Source organism: Gorilla gorilla, chromosome 7, assembly GCF_029281585.2.
Source record: "Gorilla gorilla gorilla isolate KB3781 chromosome 7, NHGRI_mGorGor1-v2.1_pri, whole genome shotgun sequence".
Taxonomy (NCBI): domain Eukaryota; kingdom Metazoa; phylum Chordata; class Mammalia; order Primates; family Hominidae; genus Gorilla; species Gorilla gorilla.
The window spans coordinates 144309698-144320304 of record NC_073231.2 but is presented as its reverse complement, the minus strand read 5'-3'; the positions used below and the strand labels follow the sequence as shown (position 1 = coordinate 144320304).

At 48.7% G+C, this 10607-nt stretch overlaps 1 protein-coding gene across 1 annotated transcript in view; it reads left to right on the top strand.

Annotated features, from left to right (window-relative positions):
• The first annotated feature begins 4326 nt into the window (after nucleotides 1-4326).
• FAM135B (family with sequence similarity 135 member B) overlaps nucleotides 4327-10607 on the top strand; it is a 364542-nt gene continuing 358261 nt past the window's right edge. Inside the window, exon 1 of the mRNA XM_019032899.4 lies at nucleotides 4327-4450. The gene's annotated coding sequence lies outside the window, so the exon portion shown is untranslated. The remainder of the gene's footprint in view (nucleotides 4451-10607) is intronic.

The window sequence follows — 10607 nt, the reverse complement described above, 5'->3', positions numbered from 1 at the left end:
AAAGGGGACAACACAAGATTTGGAGAGATCAGATAAGAAATTATTTCAGATAAGAAGCAGGATGATCCTGGGTCAAGGTGTGGCTAGATAAGAAAGTATAACTAATAAACATGGCACCCAGACACCTCTTCTATTTCTTCAACTCATCTCAGTATTGAAAAAGATCATAATAACAGCTCACGCCTATATAGCCCTTCCTTGGTCTGAGGCAGGGTTCTAAGCTTCAATCCATTTGCATCCATATGTGTTCATCCATTTAATCTTCACAAAAAAGCTATGAGGTCCATTTTATTATTATCCTTGTTTTAGAGAAATGGGAACTGAGATGCAATTAGGTCACACTGCATCTTTAAGGACAACAGGAAGACAGCAGCGAAGCCAGGGTTCCAGGCCTGGCAAATTGTTTCCTCTGTGTCCTTCTATTAGCGGGAAGTGAAGTTGCTCCCTCTTGGGGTCTGTTCTTCCCGAATTGTCCTCAATCTGCCGGGGTTTGCACACAGTCCAGTCCCCAGTGAAGCTGCTCGGACTTTCTCTCCGATATGTAGAGCTGTGGAGTCTGATTAGCATTTTAGGACAGTTGCTTCTTGCTGCCACAGGATGTCACCATTGAAAACCTGCCTTCTGCAGGAAGAAATGCTGGCCCACTTGGCTGTGATCCCTTGCTCACCCTGAAGGGGCTCAAGCCCCTGTGGTCCCTATGAGGGAGGACAACCTCACACCACACCCTTGAACCCCACTCAGCCAAAGCATCTCAGGGGAGCTCCCCAGACTGTACCTCTCAGCACTCAATTCTTTCAAGTGGGCTCACCTTCCACCTGCAGCAGAACCAGGGCCTGGATTTGGCTTGTATCCATCTCAGAATCAATGTCCATCTGTCCTATCTGTAACTGCTCATCCCAAAACACCATTTTTCTTTAAAGACATGTCATCACTCATGACCCCTTTTTGAAGAAGATTTTAAAAAATCTCTCAGGGAGCCCCTGTCATAGATGACTCTGAGAGCTATTTACATGGTGGAATTGGCAGACGTTGGCAATTAATTCGGTTGAGGGAGATGAGAAGAGTCGAGAGAACGGGAGAGAGGGAGAGGTTAGGAAGCCTAGGACGATGGTAGGTTTCTGGCTTCTGTGATTTGTTGGGCAATGGGACATTTTCTTGGTGGGAGATAACATTGGAGGGCTATTGCTGCTTTTGAGTCAGTTCCACCAAGGCCCGACCTGGGCAGTGGTAGAGGCTTTCCCTTCCAGACCTCCCCCAGCCCCCAGCTGTTCAGGGCCTTACCTTGCACAAGGCCCATTCATTAAGAGGACAGTGGGTAAGGGGATCTCGGGGCCAACAGTGCATCACTGCAGCTGATTGATTAATGTCATGCTGGGCAGTCCACGGGCACAGTTTGAAGAAGACTTTGCAGTCATAATTCATAACACTATTTTACCACATGGGGGACAAGGATTGGGGGCATCTCTTGCGACATAGGGTCTCACTGGCACATGTTGCCTGTTGCCTTTGAGGTTATTTCAAGATTCACTGAGATTCTAGTCACGGATTATATATACAGATTATGTGTATACGTATATATACACACACACATACACATATACACACATACGTATGTGTGTGTTTATATATATGCGCATACACACTTATATATATGTGCAATTTCTTTTTGGCTTAAACATCAAAATGTTTTATAAAAGTGTATGTTGAGGTCAAGTGCAGTGGCTCCCACCTATAATCCCAGCAAGGCTGAGGCAGGAGGATCATTTGAGCCCAGGAGTTTGAGACTAGCCTGGGCAACATAGTCAGACCCCATCTCTACAAAAAATAAAAACCTTACCCAGGCATGGTAGTCCTACCTACTTGGAGGGGCTGAGGTGGGAAGATTGCTTGTGCCCAGGAGTTAAAGGCTGCAGTGAGTTAAGATTGTGCCACTGCACTCTAGCCTGGGTAACAAAGTAAGACCCTGTCTCAAGAAACAAAAAAATAGTGTATGTCAAAATTCTCACTCTCACTCTAACCTCGTCAACCTAGTTCTTCCACCCATCTTCACCCTCATAGCTAATAGCTACTTCTCCAAGTTTCTTACATAGCCTTCTAGCGTCTTTTTATGCCAATGCAAGCAACACAAATATGTTTATCTGTCTCCTTGTTTCACAACAGTTGTCTTATTTTAATATTATCTTATTTTATCTGTTCTGCACTTTGCTTTTTCACTTAATACATCATGGAGCTGTTTTATCCAGACAATACATCCAATACAAGTAAATCCTATGCTCCTGGCATATCTCTACTGCTGGGGACTAGAAAATGCAGAGGAAAATAAGTGCTTGCATTGACTTTCAAAAATAAGGTTGCATAAAAACGCAATGTCAATAGCAAAATAAATGCCATATGGTTATGAACACATTTAAGAGACAAATATTGTAAAAGAAAAGCACCCATTTTCTCTATTGAGAAATTCATATTTATTTGCCATTCACCAAACATTTACTGAGGGTATGCATTGCCCTGGGCTTGCTGTGGGGAGGACAAGCAGGGTAGATAGCTCAGAGCCTCCATCTGCCCAGGCCCACTATGTCAACAGCCTCCTTAGGACACCCCTTTCTGCAGCCTTAATCCCCACCCTAGCCAGCACCACACACACTTCAACTAAGGTGACCTTCCCTTCATTCCCACCCAGCCTTTCTCCTGCTTAAACTGCTTCACTGCCCTCCTCCCCACCACCTTCCCCATTCCCCTCCCGTCCTAAGGGTCACATTGTCAAATTCCAACCCCTTCACTTGGATCGCAAGGCCTTTGGTGTGCAGTGCCTGCCCTGTAAACCTCACCACTGGCCTGCCTCACCTCTCCTTGCCTGCTGCTGCTAGGTTCCAGCTGTTCTGTCCTGCCTCCAGGCCTCTGTACCCTGCTCCTCTTGTCCTGGAAAGAGCAGTCTTCTCCACCCTTCACCGCCCCACTCATTTGTTCTTATGCCTTTTTTTCAGGTATCTTTCCCCAGTTACTTGCCCCTGCCCCCAGCCTGACTGGGTTAGAGACTCCTCCTGCCAACTGCAATTGCCTGGTTCCATTCCCTGCTTCCTCCTGGGGTGTGAGTTAGTGCAGCCCAGTCTAATGGGGGACATAGTCATCCTCTAATGCCTGGTTCCATTCCCTGCCTCCTCCTGGGTGGAGTTAGTGCAGCCGAGTTTAGTGGACGGGTCACTGGGCTTCCGAGTCCCAGTCTTGGCTCCTTCTCTAAGGCTGTTTTGTCATCTGTCACAGGCATGCCACGAGAACTTGCCAGCACAGTGGTGGTGATAATTAGAGTTCCCAATGCCCCTTAAGAATGCTCAGTAGACGGGAGCTGGCTTAACCCTCCCCAATCTTCCTCTCCCTCCTCCGTGGACAGAATCTCACACGTCTGTGAACCCCCACGTTCAGCATGAAGTGAGGAGCCCATCGGATGACGGGCCGGCTGGCTGGTTGAAGGCCACTGCTGACTTCGCATTGGAGGTATGGGTTGCTCAGCGCTTTTACCCTTTCTCAGGCATCTACTTGTTGCCTGGGCTTCTCTTCCAAGTTCAACAGTCCCCTCCCGGCCAGTTCTCCGCCGCGCCCCGCCCCCGGGGATCTGCAGGGACCCTTTTTCTGCCCGAGGCCTGGGGTCTTGGCTCGAGAGGGCAGCCCCGCCGCGGGGACTGAGCATGCTCGCGCCGGTCAGGCTGGGAGGGCCGCACGCGGGGCCGCAGCCTGCGCCCTGGGCACCCGGGCGGCGGAGCGGGCGGGGTTTGGCCGCCGGGCGGCCCGCCCCGGGCTCCCATCAGGGCCTCGCGGCGGAGAGGGACCGAGGTGGGAGCGCGTGAGCCGCGCCGCCAGCCAGTCGCGCAGCGTCTACCCCCGCGGTGCGCAGCGGCTGCGGAGCGGAGCCAGCGGGAGCAGCAGGGCGGGCTCTCCCGGCCGCGAGGGCGCGCGGCGCGGCGCGGCGCGGAGGGTCTGGCCGCGTCCCGGCGGAGGAAGGAGAGGAGTGAGGGCGCCAGAGGTGAGCGCAGCCCGGGAGGCGCCAGCCCAGCGGCGCGGGCGCAGCCGCTCGGTCCTTGCTTTCTTGCGGCGCTGGCGGCTGCGTTCCCCCGACCGCGCTGACAGCCTCGCGTCCTGGCGCCCGCTCGCTGGGGCTGCCCGGAGGCCGCGGCCGGGCAGCTGTTGCACGGAGAGGGGGGCAGCTGCGGGGTTCTATAACCATAGCAACTGCATCAGCACCGGCGGCGGCGGGCGAGGGCAGCATCCGCTCGCTCCTCCTCCAGGCAGCCTCGCCGCGGGGACCCAACACCAGCTCGCAGGTGCTGCGGACTCCCCAGTCCGCCCGCCGCCGCCGCCGCAAGTGTTGGCTGCCAGAGACGGCGAAAGAGGAGAGAGAGGGACCCAGGAGCGCGGCCCCCGGGGGAGAGAGAGGGGAGCCCTGCAGTGGAGACAGGTAGGTGAGAGCGCTTCGGGGTCGGCAGCTGCAAAACTCTCTCGGTGGTAGTGACGCTTCTGCAAGCGTGGTTGCCAGTTGGATGGCTTTCTATCACGGAACAGCGATTCCGCCGCAAAATGTGGTTTATCTCCCTCGATTTTCCCCAGTCTCTCTGCCCTCCAGGTTTGCTGCACATCTGGACAGGTCTTGAGGGGATAAGAAGGGCCAGGGCTGTGAAAGGAGCGGAGAGGCTGGGTTAATGAGGGGTTCCCCCCAGGAGTCCCAGATGGAGGCTGAGGGGGCGCATGCAGACCTTGGCCATTGGGGTCCTTGGAGCCAGGGAACCCGGGGGCCAGGCTCAGGAGAAGACCGCACTGGGGTGGAGGGGACAGTGGCAGCGATTCCCTGTGATCCAGGAGAATGCACAGACCCGCTCTTCCTGTGGCTTGGCTGGGGACAGGGGTGTGCGGGGACACTGCAGCTCAGCTATGACATGGAAAGGGACCAGCTCTTGATCTGTAGAGCCAGCTTCAAGCCCAGTCACTGGAGGGGATGTTTAGACGAGGCAAGTAGTAACTGTTATTATTTTGGGACACAGCAGTATCATGTTATTGCCGTTGACTATTAGGGATAGGATGGGAATAGAAATAAAATTTTGAGCTAGCAGTCAAGACTATGCCCTCCCCTTCTCCCCACCTCATTTCTAGCTCCCCACCCCACTTTGCCAGCAAAACAAGAACCACATCGCTCATAGTGACAATCCTTGCTCCTTGGCCACTGGCAAACTATCTCGCTTTCAGACAGCTGGAGACACCGCTTCAGTTGTCCATTTGAACCAGGGGGCATTGTTTTCCATCAGGTTTTGATGCTCTTGATGTTAAGTGATATGTCAAAGCCGAGAGGCACCTGGGCTGTCCATACAGTGTGATGGACTGTTAACTACATCTGCAGGCTGGAGAGAGGGCCAGAGCTTGGGGAGTGATTACAAACTCAGATCAGCTGGGACCAGGGCCCCGGAAGAAGGAACATAGCATGTGAATAATTAGAGTCTGAAAGTTCGTGCATGTAGGTAAGTAGGTCTCTGAGTAATATCCAGGATAGGCAGCCATTGACTTTGAAAGGGCTCTTCCTTTATATCGTGGCCTCGGGGGACAGTCTAAGTCCCAGTTAAAAGGCTTTGTTCTTTAATTGGGCTTTTAATTTATGGTGTGGTTATGTTACCCAAGGGGATGTGATTTGGCCAACCTCTCATCTGGAGATTTATGTCATAATATGGATGATGTTATCAGAGCTTAGACAGATGGTTAGGTGTAGAGGAAAGTGGACCAGATTGGAGGGTCAGAAAACATGGATTTGAACTCTGATTTCCTCATGCACCTGCTGTGTGACCTTGAGTTGTTCCACCTCACTGAGGCTTCTTTCTCTCATCTGGAGAATGGGGATACTAACTAACAAGTCTTGCAGTTTACCAGGCTCAATCACAATCCAATGGGATGTGGAGAGGATGTTTGGGAAGGGCTTTTTAAAACCTAATGTCTTGTGCAAGTAAAAGGGATTATTGTTTTCTAAAGAATCTCTCTTCCTCAGATTGGCAAATCATTAAACATCCATCAACTATGAAAAGAGAGTGGAAATATTAGTCAGTGACTCACAGTGGAAACACTGTAGTCTGGTCCAAGATTCACTCCGGGCAACATAAAGAGGGCTTCTCAGGGGAAAATGCTGCATGCCATCCACCTTGCCTACAAGTGCTGAAGGTCAAGTGCTTTGCCATCAAATGCAGCACTCGTCTAGTTTGAAACAGTGAGGCCTGGTCACAACAGGGATGGATTAAGTTTTTTTTTTTTTTTTTTTTTTTTTTTTTTTTTTTTTTTTTTTTACAGTGTAAACAGAGATTTACACAGAGTAGGGACTCATTTAACTGTTCACCTCGGGTTGTGGGTTTCTCGTGGGCAAGATTACTTTCATCCAACTCTGCTCTGTAATGTCAGGTGTTTACCAAATATTTGCTCAATTTGACTGAAATTGACTGAATGCTGACAGCTTGATTTTATTGCTGAAGGAATTATAATTTCTGGAAGGAACCAAGACTATCTTATACTATTCTCTGCTCTTTTATGCTCCTGATTTTGCTCATGGTGGTGTCCCTGCCTAGAATAACAATTTCTCACTTCTTTCTTCCTTTAACAACCCAATTCAAATGCCCCTTCCTATAGGAAGCTTTCCCAGATTCTCTCATGTGCTCCCACAACACTCTGGACCTGCTTTGTGATGGACTGTGCTGTGTCATCGCTTGCACACATACCTGTCCTTTCTGTTGATCTGATGCTTCCCAATGATAGGTGCCTCTCCCTATCTGAGTTTGGTTGTGGCTGCAGCACCTGGTGCAGCCATGGCCATGATGAATGGTTGTTGAATGAGTGAATGAGCCTTACTTCTAACATGACCACCTGTGCAGACATAGGCTGCAGAAAGGCCATTCCTGGCTGCTTTCACCATCTCGGTCTGTGTGGCAAGCCTGAAGGATGCTCCATGGCTTGTTGTGCATTATTTAGGGTCAACCCACTGAGGCAAAGTGAAGGAGAACAGAAGCACATATTTTGCTTTAAAATGCTCATTTTTTTTCAAGTGGGCACTTTAGGATAACTGAAATCTGATGTTGAATGGCCTTCATGTAACATTTGCTGAAAACATCTGATGGAATATTTTAAACTTGAAATATCTTTCTCTCGCTTCAATTTCTTTCCTTGATTTCAGCTCCAGCATAGTAAAAAAGCACAAGCACTGGGATTTCATCTCCAGTATAGTAAAAAAGCACAAGCATTGGATTAAGATAGCCTAGATTTAATCTCAGTTCTCAGGGTACCTGGAACTAGTGCACTTGATTGTCTTGTGCCTCAGTTTCCTCATTCATAAAGTGTGGATGTGAATACCCATCTCACAGGGATGTCGAGTTTTGGAGCGAATTAATAGCTGTGCCATAAAAGTAGTTCATTAACTGTAAAATATTAATACTCTAAGTAAATTTGTTCTTTTCCTTAATTTTCGTCCTAGAAAATGAGAAAATCCTTGTCTAATTTCACAGCATCACATGGGCTTCAAATGCTGGCTCCTTCACTTACTAGCTCTGTGTGACCTTCAGTAAATCATTTTGCTCCCCCAGCCATCTGCCTTATCTGCATAGCATTGTAATGATAGCCACCTTTCAGGATAGATAGGGAAATGCACAGAAAGAAAAATGCCATGCCAGATACTCAATACGTAATATCTGTAATTTGCAAATGATAGATGTAATTGCCAATAATAGAGGGTTCCAGAATTTTCTGAAATGCCCCAAATGAGTCTCCTCCCTCTATTTCACCTACAGTTCTACAAGAGAGGAAGAACTAAGAAGATGGTCATGGTCCCAACCACCAAGAACCTCCTTTGGTTAGACATGGGAGACACCAGGAGGGAGCAGAATGACCTAAAGATTTAGATTCAGGGACCGGGTCCTCACTCCAGATCTGATACTATTTGCAGAACTATTGATCTGGTCACGTTACCTTTCTTGACTCAGTGTTTTCTTCTGTAAAAAACCTGGGCGATGTCAATGGTCTTCTCTAGCTCTATTTCAATGCTCATATACACTAATCTGTGTTTCCCCTTACAAAGTTTACATCTGTAGCCCTCAGGCCGTTTTGTGGTGGTTGTTATTGTTGGGACTCACAGCTTACCCAAAACTCTACATTTCAATGCATTATATACCCATAGCCCTACCACCAAATTTTTCTTATTTTTGCATTTTCCTTAGTTTAGAAAGTCAAGTCTGGGTGCGGTGGCTTATGCTTGTAATCCCAGCACTTCGGGAGGCTGAGGCGGGTGGATCACAAGGTCAGGAGTTCAAGACCAGCCTGTCCAATATGATGAAACCCTGTCTCTACTAAAAAATACAAAAATTAGCCGAGCGTGGTGGCACATGCCTGTAATCCCAGCTACTTGGGAGGCTGAGGCAAGAGAATTGTTTGAACACAGGAGGCGGAGGTTGCGGTGGGCCAAGATCGTGCCATTGCACTCCAGCCTGGCCGAGAACAGCAAGACTCTGTCTCTTGAGCCAAGATTGCACCACTGTACTACAGCCTGGGCAACAGAGTAAGACTCCAACTCAAAAAAAAAAAAAAAGAGTTAAAGAAAGAAAGTTAAAGTGCTCAAGATGACCCAGGGACTTAGGGAGTTGTTCAATACTGCTTGTCCCAGTCCAATTCTTATCCTACTCTAGGCAGGAGGTTCTGCTGCTTAGTCCAGTCTGGAAGATCTCCTTAATTCCAAATGCAGTAAATTGTGTGTGTAAAGTCTGATCTTACCTGAGAGAGCTGGCAGAGATTCATGGACATCGCTAATATCTGCTGAGCTACCCAGACACTGGGTGCTCAGAAATGTCAAATGTTTCTGCTCAAACATGAATAATTTCTAGGTGGCTGCACACCCATCTTAGGAGTGACTCGTGAGGGAGATTTTAGCATCACAAAGGAAAGTGGCACTGTAGGCCTGGGATCTGTGGCCCTCCCTCCACCTCCGGTGTGGATGGAGTGGTTCTGTGATGTGCCTGGTACAGGGCATTTGCATAAGTAGCCTGCCCTGCGTCACTCATCATGCCAGACTCTGAGAATCAACTGTAGACAACACAAGGTCCTTGCCTTTCAAGAGCTTAATATGTAGTTGGGGGATCAGGCATGGAAATTGGCAAGAACAAACCAGGCAATGCCGGGGGTCTGCGGGAACAAAGAGGAGCCTCCGACATATTTCCTAGGTGGTGGCTGTCAAGGATGCCTTCTTAGAGGAGAGAGAGTCTAAGCTGAGTCTGAAGGAATCTCCACATGCAGACCTGAGGGAAGGGCAATCAGAAAGGGAGAGCAACATGCAGAGACTTGGAGACAAGAAGTAGCAAGGAAGAGAAAGAAACCGCAGGGCTGGAACAAGAGGCCAAGCAAGGGGTGAGGTGGTGTCCATTGAGGCTTGGGAGATGGTAGGGTTACACGTTTGAGAGTTTTGCAAGCCAGTCTTTTCCTCTAACGGAAGGCCATGGGAAGTCACAGAAAGGTCTAGACCTGGGCAGGATGCTCTCCCCAGCTGCGATAGAGGGCAGGTTAGCGAGATCCAACAAAGATTTTATTGCCTCTTAGGAGGCTCTGCAGAGATGCTTGACTTCAGGTAATGAGAGGTGGGAAAAAGAGAAGGACAGAGAAGAAATAGTGTGAGAAGGAATAGTAGAGAGGAACAGAAGGAAGGTATCAGAGAAATGAACAGATTGCATCCTATCTCACAAAAATATCAGTGAGACATTCTAGGGACCTTTGACCATTGATAGGTCAAGAGGAAGGAGGGGTCATGGTTGATATTCAGGCTTTCTTTCCATCCTCCCACCATGAGAGAAGAAGGCAAGGACTAATAAACCAGGCTCTGAATTGACATCCCTGCCTCTATTCTGCTTCCCAGTGTCTACTCTGCACAAGGCAGCCAGAGAGATCTTTGTAAAACTAAAATCAGATTAAACTCTTTGCTCAAAGCCCTTTTGTGGTTTTCTAACTCAGAGTAAAATCTGAAGCATTTCCCATGACCTGCAACCTACACGACGTTCAGCCCCTGTTCCAACCCGGCTCACCACCTTGTGACCTGGTCTCCTCCACAGCCACTCACCTCTACCCACCCTGGCCTCCTGGCTGATCTTCAGCAGCACATGCTATTGCCTCCTCCTGGGACATTCTTCTCCCTGGTAATCACTGGGTGTCCCTACTTTATTCTGGCTGCAACTCAAATGTCACCTTAGCATGTCATTAGCCCACCCTTACCAGCTACTTCTACAATGACAGTCTCTTATTTTGATGTTTCTTTCTTTATAGTACTTATCAATATATTACATAGCTCACTGTTGAACTCCCACTGGTAGAACAAATCCTCTCATGTAATATGCACTCAGTAAATGTTTGCTGAATGAATGAGTGAACGTAGGATTGCCTCAGCGCCAGAGTAGATGCTGGTCCCAGCATTGACTGGGAATTAGAAAATGAGGAAACGATTGAGGGAGAAACAATGACATGTTCCAAATTGTGGGTTAGAATTAAGTGACTATTTCCTACATAGCTGCAATATTCCAGGCATTACTAGGCAATTGGATAGCAGGACTACCAAGATCAAA